The sequence below is a fragment of the Ochotona curzoniae genome, unplaced genomic scaffold, assembly GCF_017591425.1.
Source record: "Ochotona curzoniae isolate NIBS_2020 unplaced genomic scaffold, NIBS_Ocur_1.0 contig_2318, whole genome shotgun sequence".
In the NCBI taxonomy this organism is placed as follows: domain Eukaryota; kingdom Metazoa; phylum Chordata; class Mammalia; order Lagomorpha; family Ochotonidae; genus Ochotona; species Ochotona curzoniae.
Genome location: NW_024465419.1, coordinates 11290199 through 11310127, shown reverse-complemented (window position 1 = coordinate 11310127; position 19929 = coordinate 11290199). Strand labels below are relative to the sequence as shown.

The following is a 19929-nucleotide window of genomic DNA, read 5'->3' as shown; positions in this document are numbered from 1 at the left end:
GTTTGGATTCGCAGTGGTTGCCATTTTGTGGTGATTCTTTTTACCTCTTTTGGGAAATCATTCTACTGTTCCAAATCTTTCAAGCTCAACAAATTTGATTGGGTTCCCTCCCAAGTTCCTTTTGATGTTGTTTACATTCTTAATGTTTTGATTATTCTCTAGCTGAAGAGGGTGAAACGCATACAGGTGACTGAAAGTCACTTTCAAAAGCTACTGTAAAGATGTGTACTTAGAGGTCAAGCTGAGAAAAAGAACACAACTTCTCCCAATTCCATTTAGTATAAACTTGGTACAATTCTGTGTTCAAGGCATATTTTTAATTTTTAAAAAGAAATGTCTGTGAAAGCCCTTAGGAAACTGTGAAGTCCTACACATGTCTGAGTATTATCTGTCATTGAGCGTAGTTATAGGGACAGGGAATCCTCAGAACAAATGTAGGCCATGTTTCACTTCCTCATCAAACACCTGTAGTTAGCACATATGAAAACATGCTTAAGAAACACACAGTGCAGTAGGAGAGAGATGTAAACAAATACAGCAAAGGATGAACACTACAATTACTTTTACTAACAAAAGCAAAAATAATCTGAACTCATATGGGTGATCATTAAGTAGTTAATAGGAAGTCCCTGTACATTTTCTGGAGCATGATACAATATTTCAACAGACATATACAGAATAGCCCAATCATAACCGGAGATTGGCTTTTCCGTTTCCTTTATCTCAGGCTATAGACACCCCACTATTTTGTGAACACCAGAATCCATTCCCCTCACCTGCTGGTTCCTGGTAGCCATATAATCCACCATGCTTCCCAGCCCCCAGCAACATATTCAAGCTGAGTATACATACACACATACACATGGAATGTGCACATATGAAAGAGGGAATATGTGATATTTGTATTTCTGTGTTTAGATTATTTAATAATGATATCTAGTTCTATCCATTTTATTGTAAATGTCAGTATTTCAGTCTTTTTTGACTGATTTAATAGTCCAGTGTGTATAGAAATTACCATGTTTCTTTTTTTTTAATAAAGACACAGTCAATGTTTATTATATTAAACAGGATCATACTGTCTTACAAGTAATAAGAAATTGCATTTCTGTCCTTTGGAAAAAAATATTCTACAACAGCTATTCCTTTGGTTTCTTCACATATAATTTTCCAATTTATTATTTTTTTTTAAAGAAAGAAAAATATAAATTTGCAACACCATGAATTTAATAACATGCTAATAAATATGATAGTCTGCTTTACACAGTTACTATACATCCCCTTAATGAAAAGCCACAAAACAAAATCAACAACACCATGTAGTTAAATAAAGTGTTATTAAATGACTAATGTGTCACTGAAAAAATGAAGAAGAAAATCAAGAACCTTCTTGAAGAAAATGATGCTACTGTATGATCTATGAGTCAGTGAAAAATTTGATCAGAAGAAAGTGTTTTAAAGAGATGAAACTAACAAAATAAAATCAAAACCCATGAGATAGAATTTCTACTGATCTTTGTTGGTGAAATGTGTTTTCTGTAAGCAACAACAGATGGATTTTGTTTTTTAATCCAGTCTACTAATGATTCATGAGTTTAAGCCATTTATATTCAGGGTTAATAAGAGTGGTGGTAATTTGGTTTTAGCAATGGATTGTTCATTGATTTAGTCTTATGTTGTTATTTTACTGGGATGTTCTTCACATTTGTCTTTGGTTTTTGTGGGTGCTCTTCCTTTTCTCTGCAAGAGAACATCTTAAAGTATCATTTGTAGGGCAGGTTTGGAAGAGGCATATTTCTTTTAACTTTTCCTTACTGTGGAAGAATTTTATTTCATTGTCAAAGACAAAGGAAAGTTCTGCTGGGTATGTTATCCTGTGCCAACAATTTTTTTTTTCTTTTAGAATTTGGACTATGACGTTTCATTCTCTTCTGGCCTGTAGAGTTCCCTGTGAGAGGTCTCCTGTGAGTTTCATTGGCCATCCTTTATATGTCAATTGATTTTTTTTCATGAGCACATTTAAGGATCCTTAATCCTTTTGTCGGATTGAACAGAGCTTGATGATCATGTGTTTTGGTGAAGATTGCTTTTGGTCAAGCCTGTTGAGAGTTCTGTGCCCCTCCTGGATGTTGTTTCCCAATTCTTTCTCTAGATTAGAGAAAATTTCCTTTATTGTTTCATTAACTACATTTGTAAATCCAGCTTCTCTTTCTGCACCTTCTGGCACTCCCGTAATTCTTATATTTGGCCTTTTAATAGTGTCTTTCAATTCTTGAATACTTTTTTTAAGCCTGATCCAGCTCTGCTTCCAGCTTTTTGTTTGTTTCCCCCAGGTAATAAATATCTTCTAATTTTGAGATTCTTTCTTCTGTCGCCTTTGTTCTATTTTGGAGACTCTTCACTGTACTTTTAGTTTGCTCCACTGTATTCTTCATTTCTGATATATCAGCTTTCATTTTATTCATTTCCAGTGTGACATATTCTTTAAATTCCTTGAATGCCTGCTTTATGTGTTTCTTGTTGATAAGAATTTTTATAGTAAGTGTTTTTAATTCTCTATCCCCCATTTTCTCAGTGTCTTCCTCATTGAACTCTGAGGTTGGCAAAGCGTTTGCTCCTTTGCAGGAGTCTTCAGTAATATTCATTGTGCCTTTGTCTCTTCTTTTGCTCCTGGCCATTGTACTTCTGGTCATCAGATTCTTCTCCTTGGGGCAGGTTTCTAAGCTGTGTTACCCACAGGTCTTCAGTTCGATTTTACTTATTGCAGTTGGTACACGGCTCTTTGTTTGTAGTTTCTTGTGCCACTCCCTCCGGTGAGTTCCATGTCTGGGTTCTTCTGTTAGATTTCTGCCATGGTCTCCATTGCCCCAGCACCTGATTCACCAGTCTCTACCTCCTGTGATACTGTGCTGAGGCTGCACCATTGTCTGTACAACCTTTCTCCCACTTCTGGTTGGAGCAGATCCCAGAATTAGGGAGACACCAGGTGTCGTATATAACTAGGTTGTTGTTGGTGATGATCTTGCCAGAACCTGTTGGCCAGTAGGTCTGAGGGCCACACAGACCTGTTTTGACCGGTATGATGCCATAGTTGGTGTTATTTTCCTGTGGGACCAGTGCAATGCTCTGAGCTCATGAGTTGGCTCCTAGCTCAGTGCATGCACAGCTCACTGTTGTCCCCCTGAAGTCTTAAATTCTTTGCCACACTGTAAGAAATGGCGCCTGATGTACCACTACTAGAGTTCTTGATCTGCTGGGCATCAGGTCTGAGGGCTACCCAGACCTATCTTGGGTGGAACCTGTGGAATGCCATGTTTTTGCAGTTCATTGAACCAGAAATGAGCTCACTCCCAGCTCAGTGCATGTGCAGTACTGTCCATAGCCCTTGCCTCCTTAAGCAAAATTGTGCCCGATATGGCTCTGGCAGGGGGTAGGGTGGGCAGACTGTTCTATGCAATCCACTCTGTTCCCACACTGCCAGGCTCAGATCTGCTGCTCTGTCTCTGCTCCTTGTCAAATCAAACAGACCATCAGGATGGTCAGTTCTTTGTCTGGGTTCACCTCCCAAGCTCCCAGTGAAAGTCCCTTCCTACCTGGTTGCTGTTGGAGTTCCAGCTGCTGGTGTAGTTCAGATCGCTGATAGCTGAATGCTGCTAGAGTATCAGTCACTGCAACACCACACTGTTGTGTCTGCTGCCTTCCTGTGTCTGTCAGTCTGCAGGTACCCCTCTGCTGTTGTTCTGTCCCTTCCCATTTCCTAGAATAAGTCCTCTCTGCTTCATCCTGATTAAATGTTTTTTCATCCGTTTGAATGTGTCCTTACCCTATTCCACCATCTTGATTCTCTACCATGTTTCTTTATCTATTAATGCACTGATGGATGCCTAGGATGAGTCCATATCTTCAGTGTACTGAACATTGTGCAATGAATATGGGAGCACAGGTACCTCTTTCATATGCTGATGTTACTTCCTTTGGATATATTTTCAGAAGCAAGGTAGCTGGGTCACATGGTAGATCTCTTTTTAGTTTTCTTCATTATTCTCCAACTGTTCTTCATAACAGTTGTACTAATTTTCACTTCCTTAACTTCTCTTTTATTTCCATTTTGCCACTAACTTTTTGAAATAACCTTTTACAATTTGGGAAGACAAGCCATCCAAAGAAATGAATCCCCTTAGTAACAATTGCAAATGTATATCAGATGAAAAAAAATGTACTCATGGGCCTGGTGTGAGGGTTCAGTGGCTAAATCCTTGTCTTGCATGTGGCAGGGTCCCATATGTGTGCTGGTTTGTATCCTGGCTGCTCCACTTCCCTTCAAGCTCTCAACTTGTGGCCTGGGAAAGCAGTAGAGAATGGTACAAAGCCTTGGAACCCTGCACTTGCATGGAAGATCCAGCAGAGGACTAGCCTGTCTCACAAGTTCACTATATATTTCTAAGTGAATTAATAGAAGCCAAAAAAAAAAAACCAAAAAAAAAAAAACAAAAAACAAAAAAACAAAAAAACACCACCAAACGGGGATGGGGAGGAGTTCAAACAGGTCAAGAGTCCTTTGAAGGATGAAAGGTTGAACTTGGTAGAAAGGAGATGTCAAGCTCTAGTTTAAGTTGAAATCCTTATAAATGAGAACCGCCTGAATAGTTGGTAACTTACCCAAAGTCTCTCTCTCTTTTTTTAAAAAACTTTTTGAGGAGGTACAGGGATAGACAGAGATTAGGAAGTGAGGTTAGGGACTTAGATCCAGGCACTGTGATGTGGGATGAAGATTCATTTTTTTCCTAAAGATAAACTTATGTTTATTGGAAAGTCATATTTACAGAGAGAAGGAGAGACAGAAAGATCTTCCATTCACTTGCTCACTGCCCAAGTGGCCGCAATGGCCAGAGCTAATCTGATCTGAAGCCAGGAGTTTTCTTCATGTCTCCCACATGGGTGCAGGATCCCAAGGCTTTGGGCTGTCCTCTACTGCTTTCCCAGGCCACGGTCAAGGAACTAAAAGGAAAGTGGAGCAACTGGGACATGAACAGGCACCCATTCGGGATCTCAGTGCATGCAAGGTGAGGACTTTAGCCACTAGCCTACCACACCAGGCCCTGGGATGAGGATTTCTTAACCACTAGGCTAGACAGCTGGCCCTTTTCCTACTTTGTGAGCACATGAAAACTTGTCTCCTGTGAAATCTTTTTTTACATTAAACTTTAGAGTTAGAGATGTTAACCACTCCTCTCTGCCATCTCTTATACTTGCAGCTGAGAGAGCCTGGACGCAAGCTTGAAGCTGCTGCATGGACTGCGTGGTGCCATGGTTAAACAACTGCTTGTGATGCTGCCATCCGCTGTGAGTGCTGGTTCAAGTCCCAAGTGTTCTTCCAATTCAGTTGTCTGTTAGTGCAGCTAGGAAGGCAGTAGAAGATGCCCAAATGCTTGGACTCCTGACACCCATGTGAGAGATAAGGATGGAGTTCCAGGCTGCTGTTCTTGGGGAGTGAACTGGCGGATGGAAATTCTCTCTTTCTATATCTGTCTCTCAGTATGACCCTTGATAATAAACAAGCCTTGAAAAAAATAAAAACAAAAATAAGCTGCTCATCTCAGGCTAAGGCTGCGTGGGCCTGGAGCTAGTCTGAGAACAGAGCCGGTGAAGCCAGCGAGCTGCTCGGGTCCCTGCTGGTTGGAGTTAGAAGGAAGTTTTATTTCTAGCAGGAGGGCTGCCTAGAGGGAGGAGTGGGCTGCAGTGGGGGCACTGGGCTGTATCTGTGAGCAGATTTTGCCTCTCCTTCCTGGGGTGATGGAGGTACATAATAGTTTGTTTCATTGTTGGGGAGAGTGGGGGGAGGCTAGTTACACTGTTCATGCGAAAAACCTTCAGCTGTCCTATATACTACCTCACACACTCTTTTTTTTTTTTATCTCACATCACAAGTTTACAGTGTGCATGAGAAATAACGATTTCCAGTGTGAAAGTGTTATTCATTCCGATGTCACTCATTTCCCTTCTGCTTTACAGATACTCATCCACAGTTCCTTGTGCCAAGCCCATGGGGCCCATAATGCGTTCTGGAATTCAGATTATTTGAGGCTTTGGAAAGAGAGACCGTGCACATGTGACACATAACACAAAGCCTCCAGCACAGCTTGGGAGGCACACTCTTGAACAAATGCCACAACCCCCTTTTCTGCAGAGGGTGACTGCTCACTCAGCAGGGCTGGCAAAGATTGTGGGGAGACTCATGCACTTCAGAGGCTGTTGGGCCATCATGTGGATTTCAATGAGAAATTTGATAAAACAAGAAAGGGGTTTCTGAGTTTACTGGGTTTCCGAAATGTGCATGAGAGTCTGTGGACCTGTCCTCAGGTTTTCATCAAGTGCTGCTTTCCTAGGTTTTGTTACCCACGTGTGGTTGCCCATGCCCCCTGCATGGTGCCCCGTGGTTCTTGCAGGACAAGACTTGTGTGTGCCTCATATGGACCTCAGAGCACTACCTTGCCAATAACAGGTGTTTATCTTTTGCTGACTGAACAGTTTTTTTTTAGATAAAAGTTATGCTATCAGATTTTTAAAAAGTAGTCGATGTAGCCAAACTCCAGAGGGTAAGGGGTGACCGGGAGGGTGTGTGACTGTAATTCTTTGTTCGTGCCTTTCCTGTGTGTTTACACATAAGGTGAGTGATGATTTGTGAATTCGCTTAGACTTCAGAAGGAAAGAAAGCTGGGGTGGGTCTAAAGCTGTGTTCTTTCGCAGGGGACAATTTTGCTCCCTTCCTCTACCTCCTAGGTAGAATGGGCGGTTTGACAAAGCCTGGAGATGTTTTGGCCATCACAGCTGGGACAAATGACCATATGGCACCTGCAGGACAGAAACCAAAAATGGTGCCAAACAAGGCGCAGGACAGTCCCTCTCTCCCTGCTCCAAGACCAGCCATTAAGACCCAGCCAGTCTTGCAAGCCCATGATGCTGAGGCTGAGTTTAACCTAATTTAGAAAACACTGTAATGAGGGACCTTGAGTTGGCTGATGCAACTGCTTGCTTTCTGTATGAGTTGGAGCTAACACCTCACCCTACTGCAATACACCCTGCAGGTGCATCACATACTCCTGTGATCTGCACATCTTACGCATCAAGCTAAACCCTGCCCTGCCACTGGTGAGTTCCTTGAATTGGGTGATCATTTGCAGTTCTCACCCTGGGGTGACAGAGAGGGGAAGTGAACAAATGAGCATCTCTATCTGATGCTGCAAGAAAGTGAAAACTCGGTCAAAGCAACCCAGTGAATGTCTTTAAGATCAGAAGGATGAATTTATGTCTCTCAATTCTCTTCGTAGGCTTGAAACACAAACTCTTGCTTTTGGTAACTCCTGAATGACCAGCAGAGGGCAGACCATGCCTATGTAAAGGAAAAACCCAGGTTGGGCCCTACCTCCAAGTATGCTCACCCTAGGGAGTGCAGGAAGCAACTGGTGGGTCTGCCGCCTCTCCTGGTCATTTTTTCTACTTCCACGAAGATAATCTACTGATCGTGATTATAGCTGTTTTGCTTTCTCAAAATTTTGTGTCTGGGAAGAATCTATTTCTCCATCTTTTTTTTTGGTGACAACTATTTTGAGGTGATTTGAAAATCTTGAAAAAATTATTTTCCTAATTAAAACTAATACATACTTGTTAAAGAAAATTTGAAAAAAATAATATAACACAAACCTGTTTTAAAAAACTGCCCGGAGATGACCACTTTTGTGATTTTTTTTTTGGTGATCTTTGCAGTCCAATATTGTCCCTATGAAAACTTCTGAAATGTATGTATAGTAATGGTTTTATGGGGTCTCTGACACAATGAGGAATGTGTAAATATGCTGTCTGTTCTGGTCTGTATGCCTTTGCTCCAACATGAACTGGAAGCTTTTCCTAATCTCTGCAAATCCAAATCCTAGATAATCTTGGAGGTCAACTCAAATATTTCCTTGATTCTTCCTAGGAAGAATGGATCTGTGTTTGTACATGTTGGGGTTACTGCATCCATGACTGTTTTATGGCAACTTCTATCTTCTGCCATATATATATTTATATTTATGTACGATTGAATTTTTCTACTACGTGTAGATATTGAATGTAGGAGTTTCACTTTATCTTCCTAAATTGGGTCAACATTAGGTTTATCACATAGAAAATATTCAGAAGTAATTATGAAAAGGAAGGAAAAATGGAGGGAGAATAGAAGAGAGGGAGAGAAGACAGAAGAGAGGTCAATTAAGAGGGATGAAGGAGGAAAATTGTTTCATAGCTTACAACATTTTGAAGACAGGAAGTTTATTCTTCCAGGTTCACAGAGAAACTCTGGAGAATCCCATGGCTGGCTCACCTACATAATGACTCTTGGTGGGATGTTCTCAGACAGGAAGATTCAGGATTTGGGTATTGCTGCCAGATAACTGCATCCTCTATGATGACATGTTGAAGTTCTAACCTCCAGTACGGATGACTACCACGTTATTTGGAAATAGGGCATTTTCAGATGTAATAACATGGGCCAGACTGGATTAGAAAAGGCCCCAAACCCATTGCATGGGATGTTTCTAAAACGTGGGGTGTTTGCTCAGACAGGTAAATGCAGAAGGAAGACGGAGGCAGGAACTGGGGTGGTACAGCTGTAAGCCAAGGAATGTCTGGAGCTGCTGACAGTCAGTAGAAGCTGAGGAGGCAAGGAATGATTCTTTTTTGGAACATTCAAAGAGAGGATAGTCCTGATGTTGATTTTAGGACTGTGAGGGAAGACTTTTTTTTCTTTGTGGTCATTTGTTGTAACAGTCCAAGGAAATTAAAGCACCCGAAGGCTCAGCTTCAGCAGGCCCACCTGGGGGAAAGGAGGAGCTGTCTGAGGGATGTTTGGAAGGAAGTCAAAATTCCAAGGAAATGAAGGGAGTTCTTGGTGAGGGTCAGACAGAAGGGAATTGTTTAACGAGTTCAGAGATTACTTTAAATTGTTTCTTTGCCAAACGCTAGCACAAAAATAGCCTTCTTTTGCCATCATTTATTTTTCAAGGTTTTAGTCTTTCCCAAAGGTCTTTGAAAAAATGTTGAAAAAGTTTAACCTTCTGATTTCTCTTGTGTCACCAGCAGAGTCTTTCCAAATGCAGGTAGGGGTGCCAGCACTGTCATCTCATGATATGTTGCAATGGATCATGAGGAAAGCTAAACATAATGGTAACCACCAAGATCAAACCCTGAGACTGAGAATAAGGATTCAAGGTGCCTGCAACCATTCGTTCACCCATCACCATCAAGAGGATCTTACAGGATTCCAAAGATCAATTTATACTGGGCAAATACTGCTCAGGGAAAGGAGCAGAGCTTCTTCTCTGAGGTAAGACCAGAAGCCTTCTTCCACTCCCATGGCCCTAAGACAGAGAAGGGAAAAATCGGTTTTCAGGATAAAACAGCTGTCATCACCACTCCCAAAAATAGGAAAAATAATTCCCTGACCCTTAGATGCTTTCTTCAGCTTCCCCATAGGAGCCTTTAATGTGCTTCTTGTTTTGCATAAGACAGTGATGAAGATGATAGTGACAGGAATGGATAATTATCACAACAGCAAACACTGTTCCTGAAAGAATTCTGGCCTGGTTGGGCAACTCCTCTGTCAGAATGCAATTCTTGCAGGTGAGCACAAGAACCAAAACAGGGAGCAGCCCAGACCAGGCCAGGTTACGGTACCCACCAGCATTCATTTGGCTCAGGTCTGGGTGAGCCAGGCTGGGCCAGTTCATATCACCCACTGGCAGATTCAAGAACCAGAATGGTGTGGGGGTTGTTCTGGGTTGGGCTGCAATACCAGCCAATTCACATGAAGGCTGGGCTTGCGGGATGGCTGGGCTGGGCTAGGATATGACCCCCACCAGCGAGAACAGGAACTGGGGATGGGCCAGGCTGGGGATGGGTTAGGCTACATCATCCACTGGCAAATGCCAAGTTGAGGTGGACCATGCTGCACTGGGCCGAAGCACCCAATCCAAACACGAGAGACCCAGGGGAGAAGGGAGAAAACCCGGTAGGATTGCAGGGGGTTCCCCTGATGGGCCATACCTCCTACTGGTGAGTGTGACAGATGGGATTAGGAGCAGACCAGGCCAGGCAGGGCTACGACATCTGTTGGCCTGCATGTGAGCTGGATTGGGAGAAAGCCAAGCTGGGTTGACTGTACCTACTGGTGCATGGATAAGCCAGAGTGGGTGTGGGTTGGTTGAGTTTTACTGTAGCATCAGCTGGCAGATGCTGGCACTAGGGGCAAATTCTGTCAAGCTAGACTACAGAACCACCTGGAGAGTACAAGATCTGGGAGTGGAAGTGGGCCTAGTAGGGAAACAGTGGGCATCTCCCTCTTGTGTTGCTACTCTAGCTGGTGAGCATGAGAATGCACACTAGGGATAGGTATGGCTAGACAGAGAGTGGCACCTGCCCCACACCAGTGGGGGTAGAATAATGGGGCTGGTTGGGTTGAACTAGGCTTCAATGCCCATTTACATGTATGAGAGCTGAGTGGGAATGTAGGACAGACTAGACCACCCTGCTGTACATACTAGCAAGCACGGACACCAGGTAGGGGGCGGGCCTAATAGGGGTTATTGCCGGTCACTCTAACTAGGTGGCTGCTCCCACTTGCATATGTGAAGGCTGAGAGTGTGGTGGGCAGGATCAGGCTGGGCTCCAACACCCATTGGTTTATGTAGAAGACAGGGCTGGAGATAGAACTGACCTAGTAATTGCAACCACCAGTGTATGCATAGGCTAATTTGGGCAACAGAATGTGCCAGACCTTGTATTGGCAAGCACACACAAGAATCAGGTCTGGAATCACCTCAAATGAGGTTTCTTTGGGGATCTCCCCAACTGAACCACTGGACTCAGAAATCCAACCATGGAGAGAATCGCAGGGTCTATGGTCTGGCTGAGGAGTGCATGTATCAGAGCTGAGCCTCGTTAGTGGCTTAGATGGAGCAGTGCACAGCATATCCAGATACACATGGAGGATATGCAGTATATTGGAGCCTGCAGAGGACACCTGGTACCATAACAGAGGATGGAGGACAGAACAAATCAATCAACTACTCCAGCCAAGCTTTGGCAGTTAATATCTGGGTAAACGGAAAGTCTAAAGTGGACTATGCCAGCCAGTGAATTCTGGAGAGATTTCATCGTGCTTGGAATGGCAACGTTGACAGCAAGTCAGAACTGTTGAACTAGCAAAACACTTGAGTGGGACCCTTGTAGCATGTCCCACATCGGGGACCTTGGGAAGGCATCAGGTGGATGTCCCTATCCCAGGGTACGGAAGTGGTTAGGAGGCTGAGTGTGGTTTCTCCCCTTATCTCCCTCTCTGGATAGAGGAAGGAGAAAAGAGAATGTGGAAATAATGGTTTCACCCACTTTCTTCTAGCCTTTGACCCTTCACACCCTAATCAACTATGTAAAAATCATCAAAAATAAAATCAAAACAATTTTAGCCTGGGCACCCAGCATCGTTGGGCACACAGTCTCCACTCCATGCAAGTTTGCTGAGTGAAAGGAGGAGTAGGGTTGGAACTCTCAGCAGAGAGCTCTTGATTACTTTCAAAACTGGGATTGTCTGGAATTTTCCAGAGGAGCATCTGTGAGTGAGGAAAGCTCCAGGGAGTATGACAGTGCCTGGCCACTGTTTACTTTCCTGACTCCTCTCCCTGCTTATTTGTTAAATGTTTCTTTCGCAAATGGCCACAATGGCCAGAACTGAGCTGATCAGAAGCCTGGCATCAGGAGCTTCTTCTGGGTCTACCATGCAGGTGCAGGGTCCCAAGGCCTTGGCTCATATTCCACTGCTTTCCCAGGCCATAGCAGGGAGCTGGATGCAAAGTGGAGCAGCTGGGACATAAATCAGCACTCATATGGGATGTTGGTGCTTAAGGTGGAGGGTTAGCCAATTGAGCCATGGCACCAGTCCGAAACAGAAGAAACCTATCCTGTGTTGCACCTGCTTACAAGTTCTGATGTGTCCCATCTTACCTTTATGCTGAGAGTAAATCTGCTTGTAGAGCACGTGAAGTCCTTTGTGATTCAGGTTTATTCTTCTTTTTCAACATCCTTTCCTGCCGCTTTTCTCTTTTTAGTTAATGCTGTACTCCAGTTACACCAAATGACCCTCCTTTCTGCAATGTTCTGTGTAATTGCTGCCTCTGTGCTTTGGCCCATGTTGCTAAATTTGCTCGAGAAACACCTGTTCATCTCTCAAGGCATTCCAGATCTCCATAAATAATCACACTCTCTCCTTTGATCACATTCCTCTTTGTAACTGTCTCCATTTTAGCTTGACTTTGATTACATCACAGCTTTCCATGAAGTTGTTTGTTTTTGTGTCTGTCTCTTCATAATCCGAGAGCTCTTTTGAAATAGGAACAGTATCTTACACTGTGTGGGTTTGTGCCCAGCACAGAGCCTCGCATATTATGGCAACTTAAGAAATGTTTGCCGAATGAATGTGTAAATATCCTCTCCCCACAATCCCTGCAGGTGAGTCACACGCTCTGATCCATGACCTTTCAGGGATTTCTGCCATCTCATTTCTTTCCCACTATGTCATTTTCCCATCCACTTTCTAATAAAAGGCTGAATCTTTGATTTAAATACCCACGGACCTCTTTAGTCATTCTCCATGAGTTCCTTTTTCCTGCTGAGTAACTCTAACTATCCCTGATTGAACTCTCACTTCTGATTCTCAACTAATTTCAGTGATATTTAATGCCTTCCAATATCTATTTTTTAAAAATATTTTTAAAAGATTTATTTATTTTTATTGCAAAGTCAGACTTTACAGTGAGAAGGAGAGACAGAGAGAAAGATCTTCCATCTGCTGGAACAGTCCCCAAGTGGCTGCAATGGCCGGAGCTGAGATTATCCAAAGCTAGGAAAAGGAGCTTCTTTTGGGTCATCCTCTACGGCTTTATCATGCCACAATCAGGGAGGGAGCTGAAAGGGAAGCAGAGCAGGCTGGGATACAATCTGGTGGCCATATGGGATCCTGGCACATGCAAGCCAAGGACTTTAGCCACTAAAATACTATACTGGGCCCCTAATATCTGTTTTTAAATTTTAACTTATTTAAAAATATTGTTTATATATATGAGAGGAATGCACATCATGCAGGCCTTTGATTGGGGTGGGAAGGGTCAGATATGGAGAAAGGTGGATAGGACAAAAGTTTGTTTTTTGTTTTTCTCCTGTGTCCACAGGGAAGGAAGGGTAAGAGACTCCTTGCTGTCAAACTACATCAGAACCCTGGGCTGGAAGGTGGTCATCTGGTGAGGCCTTAGAGACTCTGAAGTGGGGAAGAGTGCTCCAAGGGTGTTACCAGAATGGTTTTGATAGTTCTGAGAAGCTGTTGGTTGTGTTGCTCCAGGGCTGAGAAAATCTTTGCAAGGTCTATTGATTGACTAAGTCTACCTTAGTGCATCCATTGATCCAGGAACATGCTGCTGGCTTGCCCAGAATTGTCCAACCTGTTACACTTTCCATCCTTTGATGTGAAAATTGATGTCCCTTGTGGGTCTAGATGATCTGGCCATCATGTCCTCTATGTGCATCTGGGCATGCTGTCCACTGCGCAGGCATCAGTAACTGAGGAAGCCCAGTCTGGACACATCCGCTGCAAGGTTGAACTACAGATGCTGTGATTTTCCCTGTGGCTGGGGTCTGCTTCCGTTGGTCTAGTTGGGGGGTCCCCCAAGAAAGTTTACCTGGGGTGATCTCAGACTTGAACTTTGTGTGCACCAGCCAGTGTAGGGTCAGGTTCAGACTGTCACTTGCACCAACCAATACATAGACTGGTGGATGCAGCTGCCTGGTCAGTTCTGCTCCAGGCCTATATCTTCTGTAAACTTATGCGTGCCAAAGCCCAACCCAGCCAGCCCACTACAGACCTGTTCTTTATGCATACCAGCAAGTTCTATGGCCTAACTGGGGTGACATCCAATAACTTCCAGCAGGCCTGTCCCCAGCCCTGGTTTTTGTGTGTGCCAGTCTCTGTTGCAGCCTAACCCAGCCCTGCACACATTCCATCTGGCTCTCATGTGCATTCATGGGTGCTGTGGCTTAGCTCAGCCTGACCTGCCCCCAGAGCTGGTCCTTATGGATACGAACAGGTGCTGTCTAATCCAGCCTTGTCCATCTCCAGCCCTGATTCTTGTGCTTACCAGCAGACTTACAGCCTAGCAGGGGTGGTCCATAGTTTCCCTGCCAGGTATGCTCTCAGTCCCTATCTTGCACTGCTGGGGAGTACTGTGGTCCAGTCTGACATGAGTTGCATGCAGACCTGGAACTTGCCAGGTAGTGCAGTGGCCTAGCCCAGCTGGCCCACACCCACTTCGAGTCTCGGGTGTACTAGTGTTTGTGGCAGTCTAATCCAGCCTGAGGTCTGCCCCTAGACCCAGCCCGAATGCCAGCTCTTGATGCTACAATCCTGCTCAGACCTGCTTACCCTCTGATGGACCAAGCAGAAGTGATTCCTAAAGAAGCTGAGTGCATCAGAGGACAAGTGAGCTCATCACATGCCAGGAACACCTGGTAACCTTGGAACATCAAGCAGCAGACTGAGTCCCAATGCTATCTCTCCTTCCTGACCACAAACAGAAGAAAGCTTCACTAGCTTTAATGCTATCTTTGCCAAAGTCAGACACTCCCATCCAGAAATGTTTAAAATGCTGAGTCTCACAGAAGATCAACACCCATCATGATGACCTGTCACAGTCACAAGCATGTGTATACTGAGGACCTGTTGCCTTCCCCCACCTCCCACACTTGAAATGTATAAAAGTCCAGTGTTGCATACCTTGGGTGGCCATTGCCCTTACATGGGTCACCCTGCCATGTGGTCCTGTGCTGTCTCCCACGAGGGAGCAGTCTGTCAGATTCTCTGCTCTCTCTTTCCCATAGCCACCTTCCTTGCTGGAATTAAAAACTTCCTGTGTGACTCGCTGCATCTAGCCCTTTTGGGGTTTATGGCAATGAAAGCTAATACCGCCAGATTCAACTTTCATGCTTACCTGTGGAAGCAGTGGCCTAGCAGCATAGTCCTGGAGGTTCCCCTACTAGGTCTTCTACCAGCTCTGGATCTTGGACATGTCAGCAGATGCTGCCTCAAATCTGGAATGGACTGCCCCTAGTATCAGCATTCACCAGCAAGTGCTACAACTTGGCTCAGTCCAGCTGGCCCTCAGCCCCAGTTCTTGCATATGGTGCTGCAGCCTAGCTCAGCCTGGCCCGCTACCAGTGCTTATGTGAACTGGTGGATGTTATGGTCCTGACTCTCACACTCTCCAGTGGAAGACGCAACCTAGCAGAGGAGCTCCTCAAGTTCCCCTACCAAACCTGCTTCATCTAGTCACCACCTTCACCTCTCTGCATAATTCGACAGAAGTTGCAGTCTCATAGTGGTGATCCCACAAGTCCCCTATAGAATCTGCCCCCAGATCTGATTCTCTCACCATTCTGGTGAGTGCTGTGGTCCAGCCTGGCATGGCCCAACTCTGTGCTCTGACACTCATGAGGGGGGTACTGTGGTCCAGTTCAGCCAGACATGCCACCTAGCCCCAGCTTTTGTGTGTACTGGTGGGCAATGCTAGGTAACTCATTCCCCTGTAGGCAGGTGCCATGGCCTGATCCATGCTTGTCCTTAAGTTTTTCTGTTCTAAACTACTCCATCTCAGCTCCCTTGCCTACCTGCGAGTGCAGTGGACAGGGCTGTGGAAGACCCCCGAAGTCATTCCTCCCCTATCAAACATGCCCTCAGTGATTCTAATTCCAGTATGCCTCCAGATACCCTAACCCCAGGCAACCAGCACCTCACTTCTTGCCTGGGACTGAATTGGCATGTCCCAGGCCAGTATTACTGGCTTTCTCTACATATCTCTTTTAAAAAAGCAAGTATGCTGACATACTGATATAGTTAACACAAATTTGGCATTAACCAGACTAAGAATGCCTACTAGCTACTGGCTGCTTTTCTCCCAGCAGTGTAGCACTTGCCTAGGTACAAGGCAACCCAAGCTGTTGCCTACAATTGAGAAATTCCAGTATCTATTACACTGTCTACTTGCAAGACACATTCTTAACACTGGGAATTCTTGGGCAGGGGCATCCCTGACTCCAAGGAGCTCGCGAGGCTTAGGTCAAATGTCTGTTCCGCCTTAGCCAACTGTGGGAAGTGGCTGAGTGCAGATCTATATCAAGTAGATCTTTCTCCTTGTTGTTTTACTTAGTTATCAGAGGCAGACTTTAAATTTATTCTAAGGGAACAGTGGCCCTGTCCATGATGGCAGGAGATAATAAAGAAAGGTAAGGGAACTTAAACATTTTGGACCTCAGAATGTACAAACCACTTACATCGCATACATTATCTTCATTATAGGCCGGAAGACCAAGAGCTTGCAATCCATTCAAGAATCTGCACAGCTCTTCTTATCTAGATGTCCTCAAAGAGGCCCTGGATCATTAGATGTGACTGGCTCAGTGTAAGTCCTCCAGCATACTGACATGAAGCAAGTAGCTTGAAAAATAATTTTGTTGTCATAAAATAATCATATCAACTCATGCATTTAATACTTGTGTCATTGAATATTTACATTTTTTTTGGTCTAACTTTATTTGTACAATTCTGCCATTTGGTTAAATGTTAACAGTAACCATAGGCACTCTTCTGGCTCCTACTTTGTTCTATTCCATTGACTACTGGTTTTTGCTGTGAAAGTTCATTTTTGCTTTCATCTGAAGTATTTTTTAGTTGTAGTAAGTGTCTCAACTGGCAGAGTTCTAGAATTTTTTCCCAAGTTTTGTTTATTTAAAAGCAGAGAGAGAGAGCACAAGAGAGAGAATTTATATACTGGCTCACTTCCCACATACCTGCAACAGCTGGGACTGAGCTAGGCTGAAACCAGGAGCCAGAAACTCCACCTGAGCTTCCCACATGGATGCCAAGATCCCAAATATGTGAGTCAGATCTACTGCCTAATAGGAGCATTAATAGGAAGCTGGATCAGAAGCTGAGGAGCCAAAGCTCAAACTGGAACTCAGATGGGAAGTAGGCATTCCAACTAGTAGATTAACCTACGGTGCTGAAATAACCTCTTCAGAGTTGTATTAATGGGAAAAAATTCTCAAAAAGCCTTTATTTGTTGTACTTCTCCTTTTTCAAGATCCTACCCTTTTTATTTTTTAAGATTTATTTATTTATTTATTTATTTATTTATTTATTTATTGCAATAACAGAGAGAAGGAGATACAGAGAGAAAGCTCCTCCATTTGCTGGCTCATTCCCCAAGTGGCTGCAATGGCAAGAGCTGAACCAAACTGAAGCCAGGATCCAGGAGCTTCTTCTGGGTCTCCCACATGGGTGCAGGGTCCCAAGGACTTGGGCCATTCTCCACTGCTTTCCCAGTTCACAGGCATGGAGCTGGATTGAAAGTGGAACAGCTGGGACATGGACTGGTGCCCATATGGGATCTCAGCCTATGCATGGCGAAGATTTAGTCACTGAACCATTGTGCTGCCAACCCCTCCCCTTTTAAAGAGTTGAGTATTAATTTTGATTGAAAAGTCAGATTTATAGAGAGAAGGAGAGACAGAAAGAAAGATCTTTCATTCACTAGTTCACTCCCCAAGTGGCTGCAATGGCTATAGCTGAGCCAATCTGAAGCTAGGAGCTTCTTCTGGGTCTCTCATGCAGGTGTAGGGTCCCAAGGCTTTGGGCCGTCCTTGACTGCTTTCTCAGGCCACGAGTAAGTAGCTGGATGGGAAGTGGAGCAGCTGGGATATGAACTGGCACCCATGTGGGATCTCAGAGCATGTAAGGCAAAAACCTTAACCACTAAGGCTACTGTGCTGGCCCTTCCTCTACTCCGCCCCCCCTTAAAAAAACAAAAACAAACAAACAAAAAAACCAGGAATCATAAGAGTGATGGAGCAATTTTATTTATATATATTTAAAGGTTTGATTTATTTTTCTTTAGAAGTATAGTTACATAGAGGGAGAGACAGAGAGATCTTCCATTAACTGTTAATTCTCCAAATGGCTGCCACAGCCAGAGCTGAACCTGTCAGAAACTAGGAGCCAGGATGTTCTAAGTCTCCCTGAAGGACATCCTCTGTTGCTTTCTTAGGCTGTTAGTAAGGAGTTAGGTTGAAGTTATAGCAGCCACTTCTAGGACCAGCACCCATAAAGGGTGCCAGTGCTACAGGTGGAAGATTAGCCTGCTTTGCTACCATGTCAGCCCCAAGTTCCTACTTTCTTTTTTGTCTTTGCCAAAGATAGTATTGCTTCATCTCATATTTTTCATTTTAAATATCACTGCTAGTAATGAATACTCTCTTAGATTCTCAGAGGAAATCAGTTTTTGGCTGTTGTAAATTAGTGAAACTGAGTGTTGAATGAGTACTAAATTAGCTGAACAAAATTAGTTCGATGAAATAAGTCTAGGACCTTTACCTCCTATCTCCAATGTCCCCAAACTCACCTTTCAGGAAAGTGTGTAGCAGTAGAATACCAAGGGATAAAAGCACAAGCCAGAAACTGGTGTTATGATCTCCGTTTTTTTTTTTTTCTGCCAAAAAAGGACAGCAACAATATCAGATTTTCTGGTTGTAAAGCACAACCCACAGGGCCTTCCAGGGACTGTTTATTACAAATGAGAGAGGCCCCCCAGCATACTTCTTGTATCTCATTGACCATCTCTGGATATTCTGTTCTGAGCCAGTCACTCCAAAGGAATCATATTCTATTTAGTGGGATGCTCTTAACAGGGGTGAGTTATCTTCCCCCGAGCTACTTGACTGTGTGGCACCTGAACAAAATGCAGGTGTCTTTAGGAAGGAAGAAGCGGACATGAATGTTGGTAGGCAAACAACTGGTCCTTACATGTCAACACAGTTTCATGTGAAGCAGATGATTTGTTACCTTGGTGGACTATGGTAGCGTGAAAATATCTGGAGACCCCACTGTAAGTTACTTGGTTATTAAGGTGTTTAAGAAAGCCCAAGGAGCACACAGTATACTGTGAAGCTTCATAGTCCAGATTATGTTTATATATGGGCCTGCTGTGCTGTTCTGCTGATGAACTCATGCTACCACAGGGGAAAACAGATGTTTAGAGCAAAGAGTTAGTGAAGAAGAGAGAAAAAAATGAATCCAAGGATTGCTGCATAATATTTAGGTGTTTCATCAAGCTAGCTGCTGGAGTCCCTGGGGAGAAGGTGAGCTGTTCTGAGTCAGATGTGTGTACAAGAGTAGGAGATCAAAAATAAATTAGCCCTTTGCTATATCAAGCCACCGTGGTGGTGTTTAGTCACATCAGATTTCTTATTTATTTGCCTTAACAGCAGGAACTAACAGGTGAATGTAATAGATAGGATTCGATCCAAACCACCCTGTCCCTCGGGAAGAGAGGGACATCTTGGATCGCTCACGGCAGTGGATGAGAGCACAGCATATTAATTCAAACTGGCAATCAAAAGGGTTTCTTGTCAACAGCTCTAACTTGCATATGAAGATGAGTGTGTCTGCTATGCTGTTAGAGAAATATCTATCTTCAGAATTAGAAATTTCTCCATTTTCCCTGCTACTGTTCCTTTGGCCTCTAAGATGAAGCAATAATCAAGGATTTGCATGTGCTAATCCTTCTTAGAATGCCCTTTACTGCTTTATTGACAGGGCAGATTTTTGTGAATTGATATGAGGCTTCTGAAATGTTCCCTTGCCAAAGTGGCTGAAACCTTTCATTGTCTTCTGAATTTCCCCACAAAGGATTATAAACTAATCCAGCTTGCCTCGGCCTGGAGTAGGAAGGTATATAGGGACATGGATTTTCAGAGCTAAAATAACAAAAATCCAGGAATGAGTTGGGAATTCTAGGACAA

At 43.8% G+C, this 19929-nt stretch overlaps 1 long non-coding RNA gene across 1 annotated transcript in view; it reads left to right on the top strand.

Annotated features, from left to right (window-relative positions):
• Positions 1-19929, top strand: part of LOC121151302 — a 62557-nt gene that overhangs the window by 14482 nt on the left and 28146 nt on the right. Inside the window, exons 2-5 of the long non-coding RNA XR_005883148.1 lie at positions 5256-5343; positions 7086-7149; positions 9118-9361; positions 16430-16532. This is a non-coding gene — a long non-coding RNA (uncharacterized LOC121151302). The remainder of the gene's footprint in view (positions 1-5255; positions 5344-7085; positions 7150-9117; positions 9362-16429; positions 16533-19929) is intronic.